A 9,649-nucleotide genomic window follows, 5' to 3' on the forward strand; every position below is an offset into this window, starting at 1 on the left:
TTGTGTTGCTATTGTAAATGGGATTGCATTCTTGATTTGGTTCTCATGTTGAATATTATGGGTGTATAGAAATGGAACCAATTTTTCTGTATTAATTTTGTAAACTGAAACTTTACTAAGGTAACTTATGAGTGTCATATACTGGGTATCTTCACAAATAATAACACAATGAAACAAAAACTCAACCAAGCAAATAAAATAGGTCTCCTGGTAAGACGAGCTTCAAACATTCTGCCAGGTTTCTCTGTTTAGCAAGTTAGACAGAAGGTCGTCTGGTTAAACTTCTTTGCCTCCTTCTAAAGCTCTTAAATGATCATTTTTAGTTATAAAAATGTAAATCTAGGAGGTGTCATTTTCCCTTCTGAAACGTTTCTCTAGCTGAACCAATGTTACTATTTCTTACCATTCTTGTTTGGCACATTCCTGGAAGGCACAGGGTAAATCTTCCCTGGATTCAGGAGACCTTCTGGGTGAAAGTTTCGAACCTGATTCCATTTTGAGATTCAGCGCATGGGTGGGAGTGGCTGTGACCGTGATATGGGGGCAGGAATGGACAATACAGGCCCCAGAGAACACCCTGTAAGGAGAGAAGAGCTTGAACTGGCCATCTGAGTTTTTCAGCAAGCTCTGGCATTTTGTGGAGAAGGCTGGATGGCAGCAGAGTCCATGGCTGAAGCTGTACACACTCAGGGCTCAGTTACCCTGCCATAATGCCATGACTGGGAGAGAACAGCCAAGTCTGTGAGTCTAAACTAAAAAACCTATTTTTTTTTTTTTTACATCCAATTCTAGGGTATCACCAGGTCCTGTGCAGAGGACTGAGCTAATAAGGACATTAATAAGGACATTGTAGTGGACACAGCCCCACACACAGCACCAAGAAAAGATCCAGGCAAGAAGATCACTTTCATTGATTTGACACTCATTTTCTCCTTCCCTCTGGCACTTGGAAGTAGCCCTAATGCCTTTAAACTGAGTATGACTCCATGTGTCTTTGGAGTTTTCAGATGAGCAGGTTGAGAGGGAAATCTTGGACTGCCTATTTATAAGGCTCAATTGCAAAATGTGGGAGAGCAAACAAACAATATAAACAAATAAACAACATATTTGAAGATCAAGGAGATATGTACAGTGATATACAGTTTACACAATTCTCTCCAGGCATGAGGGAGAGCAAGGAAGGCTAATAGACCTAAACGGTTGCTTTTACCCAAGTTTCTATTGCTCTCAGGACAGAAGAAACTAATCAGATAGACTCACCTGACATCAAAAAATATGCACCCAGTCTCTAGCTGGCATTAGCGATTTTTGTTTTCATCTAGACTTTTAAAAAACAGAATTTTAACCACTAAATGAGCAGAAAGTTAGACTGTCTCTTAATTTTGTTTCCTTAGCATGCTTAACTACTACCTAAATTCTACCTGAGGAGGAATGCCCAGTCTCCCACTTTTAAAGGGCCTAAGAAGCCGTTGTCATTGTGCTTTTCCTACCCACTTTAGCAAGGTTACATATTTGCCAAAATGTGTACCCTGTTCATTCCGAATCTTTACTTGGCTGATTCGTAGAAAATTGGTTTTAGCCTGGCTACTGAACTGTTTATGTTTTATTTAGGTACAAAATTAGAGTCCTCCAAGTAGCTGATTGTTCCCTTTTTTTACTGAATAATTACCTTGGTAAATGCAACTCTCCCTTTTCAGACAATTAAACAATTATTTTCAGAAACATAGAATGTACCCAATCTACGAGGCTTTAAAACTTAGCTAAATTTTAACAATTATTAGTAAAAGATGAATGTGTTCCAAAAGGCCCTTCTACTTCTTCCTCCCCTACCTTCAATCCATGAGGATAATTCTTCTTTAGGGAAAAAGGAAATAAACTACATGTGCACTTAATCAGGCTAGACTAGGCTATTTGGTAGCTGTCACTTGAAATAGATGTGATGTCACCTTTTTGTGAATAAATGAAAACATGCCCCTTAAATAAATGATAAACAGGAACCAGCAGCCATAGAGTATAAGGAAGAAGGTAAGGGGGAGAGGCAGGTGTAATAAAAATAAATAAATATGTGAACCAAAGGGATTTTACAAAGTGCAATGATAAATCTCTCTGGGCTATAGTTGTTGCGTTTATTTGAAAGACAGGAAGCACCATTTGGGTGCTCCTTGAACCATTTTATCTTTACCTGTGCACAGTTTGACAATCGCATTTTTACTTCAGGGAAAGAGTAAAGGACAGAAAAGAAAAATTGAAACAAAAAAAGGGCAATAAAAGAAGAGACAGAGCTCACAAACTTGCGTTATTAGTAACATCATAATAATATCCCTTTCAGCTCACCCTTTCACCAGCATAGGATCCAGGAATGAGGAATCTTGTGGGAATTTTGTATCCATGGCTTCCTCAGCTTTTAAAGATGGAACAGTCAAGCTGAGTTACTGTCTAGATAGAAAGAAAAATGAACTATTAAAACTGCAGAAAATGGTAAAGCTGATAAATTATATTGTATCCCTGTCAGTTGTTTTCTTACTGTAAACTCTGGGATAGAAGTAGAATGATTTAAAGGATAAGAAAACAAAAGGGACTTGAAGGAGAGGAAAATGTTTATTGAGAAAGTGATAGAATGACATATAGGGAGTGATCTCTTATCACTTGAGAAAACATTGAAATTCAAAATATCATATTCTTTATTTATCAAATACTATATCTCTGAACCAAAAGTAGACAAATCAAGGCTCAGGAGGATGGAAAATATAGTAAACAGGAAGTCAGTCCTAATGCTGTCAATAAGAAAGTTATTTCCCAGTAACCATGCCCAAACTCCCATCTTTCTATTTCCCATCAAATCTGGAAGCACTTCAAGGCATCACCGAAACCATAGACACTTGTCAGTTCCTGTTGTTACTCTGGGCTGTGAGTGGGCCATGACCGGGCACACTCTCCAAGGTCCTTCAGACTGGGCAGCTACTTAGTCCCCAAAGTGCTGCTACATTTTTAGGGTTTGTAATGGCAGACGACCAGTAGTTCCAAGTACTCAAATCTCTACCAGTTACTATGGCTGCATAACAAAGCATCCCAAAACTTAGTGGCATAAAGCAACAATTTCAATGTTCATGGATTGAGTTGTTCAGGTGTTTGGATGAAATACAACAGAGATAGCTTCCTCTGCTCCCTGATGTGTTTTGGAGTCTCAGTGGAAGACTGGAAGTCTGGAACTAGGATCATCTGAAGGTACAGTCACTTAATATGTGGTCATTGATGCTGACTGTGGTCTGGGAGCCTTGGTTTCTCTCACTGTGGGCATCTTCATTTGACCTCTCTAAGTGAACTTGTTTGGGCTTCCCTTCAGCATAGTTGCTGTATTCCAAGGGCAAACATCCCAAGAGAAAGACAGCCAAGAAAAAGCTGTGTGCCCTTTCCTAATCTAGCTGGGGAAGTCATGTAGTATTATTTCTGCCCAGAAATAAAAGTCAAAAACTTGCCCAGGTCCAAGCAGAAAAGGAGGACGAGAGGAGGCTTCACCTCTTAATAGGAAGTTGGTAAGGTTCTGGAAGAGCATGAGGGATCAGAAATATTGCCATGATGGTTTTTTGAAAATATAATCTCCTCCAATGAGGAAGCTATAGCATAGAGCAGTTAAGGGATTTATTCAACAGATACACAGCTGGTAAGGTCTGGGGCAGAGAACAAATCCTTCTTTCAATTACACAACAGTAAGGACAGACTAACCCCAGCTGAATGGGAGTTGCCTTTTGTGATGGTTAACACCAAGTGTCAACTTGACTGGATTGAAGGATGCAAAGTATAATCCTGGGTGTGTCTGTGAGGGTGTTGACAAAGGAGATTAATATTTGAGTCAGTGGGCTGGGGAAGGAAGACCCACCCTTAATCTGGGTGGGCACCATCTAATCAGTTTCCAGTGAGTATAAAGCAGGCAGAAAAAACATGAAAAGGCTAGACTGGCTTAGCCTCCCAGGCTACATCTTCCTCCTATGCTGGATGCTTCCTGCCCTTGAATATCAAACTCCAAGTTCTTCAACTTTGGGACTCAAATCAGCTTCCTTGCTCCTCAGCTTGCAGACAGCCTATAGTGGGACCTGGTGATTGTGTGAGTTAATACTACTTAATCAATTCCCCTTTCTATATTCATAGATATCCTATTAGTTATGTCCCTCTAGAAAACCCTGACTAATACATTCTGATGGAGAGGTGACACCTTCAGGGAAATAAAATTTCATAAAGAGACAAAATGAAAGCAAACTAGGCTACTTCACAAAACTGGCATCACATCAGGCTGACTCATGGGAATTAAATATTATTTGAATGACTTTTTGTCAAGTAGTTGGCCATAAAGAAGCTTCCAAATTTAAAACTCTATGAGTTTTAAATTTGATTGCTATTACGGCTAAGGGTTTTGCAGATGTAAACTGTAGTATAGATTTTAATGTGTAAATGTGAAAGGAATATTCAGCAAATGTATAATCACAAATCAGGACCTAAACAGTGAGATATATGCCAATATCAAGGGATTGCAAGTGGACAAAACATTTCTGCAAGTATTCTAACTAGTTAATATACAAAATATGCTGAAATAAATTTGACCTTTAAAAACCTGTGTAGTAATTTCTGATTATGATTTTTTATATTCTATAAATCTAAAAAAGATACATAAATTTCAATAAAATTATTATATGTAAGTATTATATTAGGAAAGCAACCTCTTTATTAAAAATACCATAGCTACAAAAGGGTCAGTGATAGGAAAAATATATATCCATATTACTGGGGAGGATAAGTTATATTTGATAGGACACTTTAGCCTGTTCCCACTCCCCAGAGATTGAGACAAATTCTTCTATTCAGTTAGTGTATGTGGTAACGTGTCTTGGGAGTTGGCGATTCGGAAAGTGGTATAAAAGATTTAGCAGAGAAAAGCAACAGCATGTGGGTGAGGTTTTGGGTTAGCCACTCTATCCCAAAAGAAGCCTCGGAGGACACTAATGGAATAGACCTTAGATCTCCTTCCCTAGAGAATGAGAGAAGAGAAGCTTTTATCTGCTAGCTCCCATCATTTGCTGGACAATGATGGTCAAATGGGTATTCACGGTCCTCCACTCCTGGGTTGCACATGCCTGAGAGCAAAGCAAATTCTCCCCATTCCCCCATTTCAGCTCTTCAGAAGAGCCACAGCAGAGAATGGAGGTATGCAGTATAGGAGTGAGGCGATGTGCCACTCACATATACCTGTGCAAGGCTGGAGTAAATTCTCCTTTAGATTTATGTGAAATAAAATGCACAGATCTTAAGGGTTCATTTAAAAGGGGGTTGAGCATCTTACATTACAGGCAAAACCATCACCTCATATGACTGTTACCATCACCCTAGAAAGGCTCTAAATTCTCTTTCTCTTCAATCCTTTCCAATTGTTTTCTGACTTCTATCACTGTGAAGTGGGGATTTAATTTTATCTGTTTTATAACAATGTAATAAAAAGTATATGTTCCTCTGTCCATGGCTTCTGCCACTCAACATAATGTTTTGGAAGTTCATCCATGTGGTGATGGGTAGCTGTAGTACACTTAAAAAAATATTGTTGACTAGTATTTTTCTGGTGGAATAGATCACTATTTGCTTATCCAGTTTCTCATTGATGGCATTGTCATTTCGTGTTTTGCAGTAGTACGAATAAGTTTGCTCTGAAAAACCTTGTCCAGTTTTTTTGTGGACATATGTTTGTATTTCTTTGGGGGGTAAACACTTAGGAATGGAATTCCTGGGTTATAGAGTATATATTTAGCTCTAGCACAATGATGCTGAGCAGTTTGCATATGATGGGTCATTTTACAGTCCCATGAGTTGTTCCAAACCCTTGCCAATGGAGTATGTTACCTGTTGTTGTTGTTTTTTCAAACAATAGTCATTCTAGTGGGTGTAGAATGGTATCTCATTCTAGTTTTAGTTTGTGTTTCCCTAAAGACTAATGAAGTGGAGCACCTTGTTTGCTTATTGGCCATTTTTTATCTTTGGTGAAGTATCTGTTCAGGTCTTTGCCTTTTTTCATTTCTGTTGCTGTGTAATAAATTCCCACAAACTTAGTAGCCTAAAACTGTACAGATGTATTTTGTATTACAGTTCTGTAGGTGAGAAGTCTGATACAGGTCTCAGTGGGCTGAAATCAAGGTGGTGGCAGAGGTGCACTCCTCTCTGTAGGCTCTAGAGCAGAGTTCCTTTCTTTGCTGTTTCCAATTTCTAGAGGCTGCACATATTCCTTCACCTGTGGACACTTCCTCCATCTTCAAGCCAAGCCTGTTGCATTTCTCTAAGCATTTTTCTGTAGCCACAAATCCCTGACTAACTAAAGTACAGCATAGTCACTAAAAGTAATTTACTCTGAACTCAGCAAGGAAAGGTTCTCCAATTGTAAGAAGCCTTGTGATGAGATTGAGCACACCCAGGTCCTCCAAGACAGTCTTTCCATCTCCAGATCCTTAATTCAATCACATCACATCTACAAGTGCCATTTGCCATACAAGGTAACATAGTCACAGGTGCTGGAGGTTATAATATAAGCATCTTTGAGGTGAAGGACATTATTCTGCCTACCACAGTCACTTGTGTTTACATCTTTAAATTTTCATTTTTATGAATTCAAACTTGTCGTTTTTTTCCTTTTTTGTCCTTTTCATTTTGGTGCTTCTTATATCCTGTAAAAAAAAATTGTCCTATTCCAATGCTATGAACATACTAGAAGCTTTATTGTTCTAGCTTTTATGTTTAGGTTTATAATTCTTCTTGGATTAAAGGTGTGCATTAAGTAACATCTAGGTCACAGTTCTTGTCTTTAGTCAAAATATTTATTTGTTCCAACACCGTATGTTGAAAGATATCCGCATTAAGTTGAATTGGTGCTATGGCCACAAATTAGTTCTACAGGGTCTATTTGTGGTGGGTTACATTTATCCATTTTTATGTGCTTAGTACATTACTACACTCTCATGATTACCATAGCACTGTAGCAAATTTTGGAATCAGATAATAAAAAGATCTTTCAATTTTGTACTTCTGTTAGAAATTCCTTTACCTATTCTAGGTGTTTTACAATAGATGGAAATTTTTTAATTAGTTTGTCAATTTTACCAAAACCCTGATGAAATTTTGAAAGTTTGGAGTGAAAGACTATATTGAAAATACTGACTCTCCAGATCGGTGAATGTCGTATTTCTCTTCATTATTTAGGTTTTTCTTATTGTCAAGTTTGGGGAAACTCTTCTAATATTTAACTAATAATTATAATGTCAGATGTAGATTTTCCATAGATGTGTTTCATTATTTAAGGAAGTTTCTCTCATTTTCTAGTTGCGGAGAGGTTTTATTATAAATGAGTGTTGAATTTTTTCAAGGCCTCTTTCCAGCATCAGTTGAGATAATCAAAGGAGTTTTCTCTTCGTTCTGTTCGTATGGTGAATTATGTCAATTTATTTTTCCTAATGTTAAACGAAGCTTACATTTCTGGGGTAAACTCACTGGTCATGGTGTATTTATTTCATGATGTCATGATGTATTAGAGGATTTGATTTGCTAATGATTATTATAGAATTTTGCATGTGTATCATGAGAGTTTCTGATCTAAACTATTTTTGTTTGCCTGAGTTGTCATTGTCAGACTTTGTTTCAACAGTACAGAAACCTCATAAAATGGGTTGGGAGGTTTTTCTGATTGCCCCTAAAATTGGTATAATGTTTCAGTTCTTAAGCTAGAAACTAAGATGACTGTACATTGTTATTTTATAATCAATAAACCCATAGCTATACATTTTCCTCAAAGCATTGTTTCATCATCATTCTACAGTTTTTAACATTACATTCTCATATTTGTTCAGTTGGAAAGTTTTGAATATCCCTTGTGATTTCTCCTTTCACCATAAATTATTTATAAGTAATTTCACTTATTTTCCAAATAATGTAGATTAATATATTGTTAGTCACAGACATGTTTAAATTTTCATATAAACGCTTCAAATGCTATAGATTGAAATAATTTTACTAATATATTTTGTACATACTATGTATGCTTTATATATAATAAAACATTTAATAATTTAACCCAACATATCCAACATAAATAATTTAAATATATAATCATTATTAATCAGATATTTTACTTTTTTCAACTAAGTCTTTGAAATTTTATATGTATTTTATCCTTACAACATATCTCAATTTGGTTTAACTACATTTCAAGTTCTCAGCCATATGTGTATACTGGCTGCCATATTTGTGGCAACAGAGGCTGGAGTGAAGAAGTGAAGCAGAGAGGATTTTGGAAGAGAAAAGAGTCCAGAACAATGGCATTTGTGCAAACAGGATCCTCTCTATATTGTTAGGCCTGAATTTGGTCTTATAAGAGTATTCTGGATGCTTTTACAACATTGTCTATTGAGGATTTTATTTGAAGAGATACTTGTCACAAACAAAAGACACATTGAGGACACAAATCTCACATGGAGGACATTGAACATATTTAGTTTGGAGGATTTTAAAAAGGCAGACAGAAAAGGAAAAACACATAAAATTATTTTTAAATTGATCCAGAATTTCATTTTTGTTAACTTTTTACTGCTTTGGTATAGAAAAAAATAAATTTGGTTAAAGTAGGTGAAAAAAAATGTAAACTTCAATATTCTGTAAACTAGATTACTAACAACCTTTGAAAATGATTTTTCTGTTAGCATGTGTACAACTTTTGATAATTTATCTATAATTATTTTTCTTTTATTTCAGTGTTAAATATGATAGTAATGCTAGGTGAGATATGTTTACATCTATTCACCCATTCTTTTTCTTGTATGTCTTTAATCAATGATTATGTTGGAGAAAGTCTATGTTTATAGTTGGAGAAACTGCCAAAATAATTTCCCAAGATCTTTATTTTATAGCTTTTCAAAACTAGAATAGTAAGTTTAATTTCAGTCTGTAAAATGAAAAAGTTACAGCTAGTGTTTGATATTGCTATCAGAGAGATTAGACCCTAATAATTTCAGGGGAATGTTAATTTTTTCTAACGATAAATGACATCTCTCAATTTACTAAGCTAATGTTACTGATTCACTGTCAGTAGAATGGGAGATATGAGGATTTTTTTCTAGTTTTAGTATTTGCTTTTTAATTTATACTGTAAACTAACTTTCCAGAGCCTAGAACCAAGGCCCTCCTAAGTAGGGGCTCCATAAATGTTTATTGACTTGGCTGATACACCCCAAAAGAGAAGAAGCATAGCTGGAGTTAGATTATGGTCAGTAATAATGTAATTAACTGGCCCCTAAGTATGCCAAATCTGTAATCATGTTAGTGTGTGCCCTCAAACCAGTTAAACACAGTTGACTCTTGAACAACACGGGCTTGAACTTCATGGGCTCACTTACATGTGGATTTTCTTCTGCCTCTACCACCCTTGAGAAAACAAAACCAACCCTTCCTCTTCCTCTTTCTCCTCCACCTACTCAAAGTGAAGACAGCAAGGATGAAGACCTTTATGTTATGATCCAGGTCCACTTAATGAATAGTAAATATATTTTCTTTTCTTTTTTCCTTTTTTTTTGGGGGGGGACAGGGTCTTGCTCTGTCATCCAGCACTGGAGCAATCACAGGGCTCAAG

The sequence above is a fragment of the Theropithecus gelada genome, chromosome 4 (assembly GCF_003255815.1).
Source record: "Theropithecus gelada isolate Dixy chromosome 4, Tgel_1.0, whole genome shotgun sequence".
NCBI lineage: Eukaryota > Metazoa > Chordata > Mammalia > Primates > Cercopithecidae > Theropithecus > Theropithecus gelada.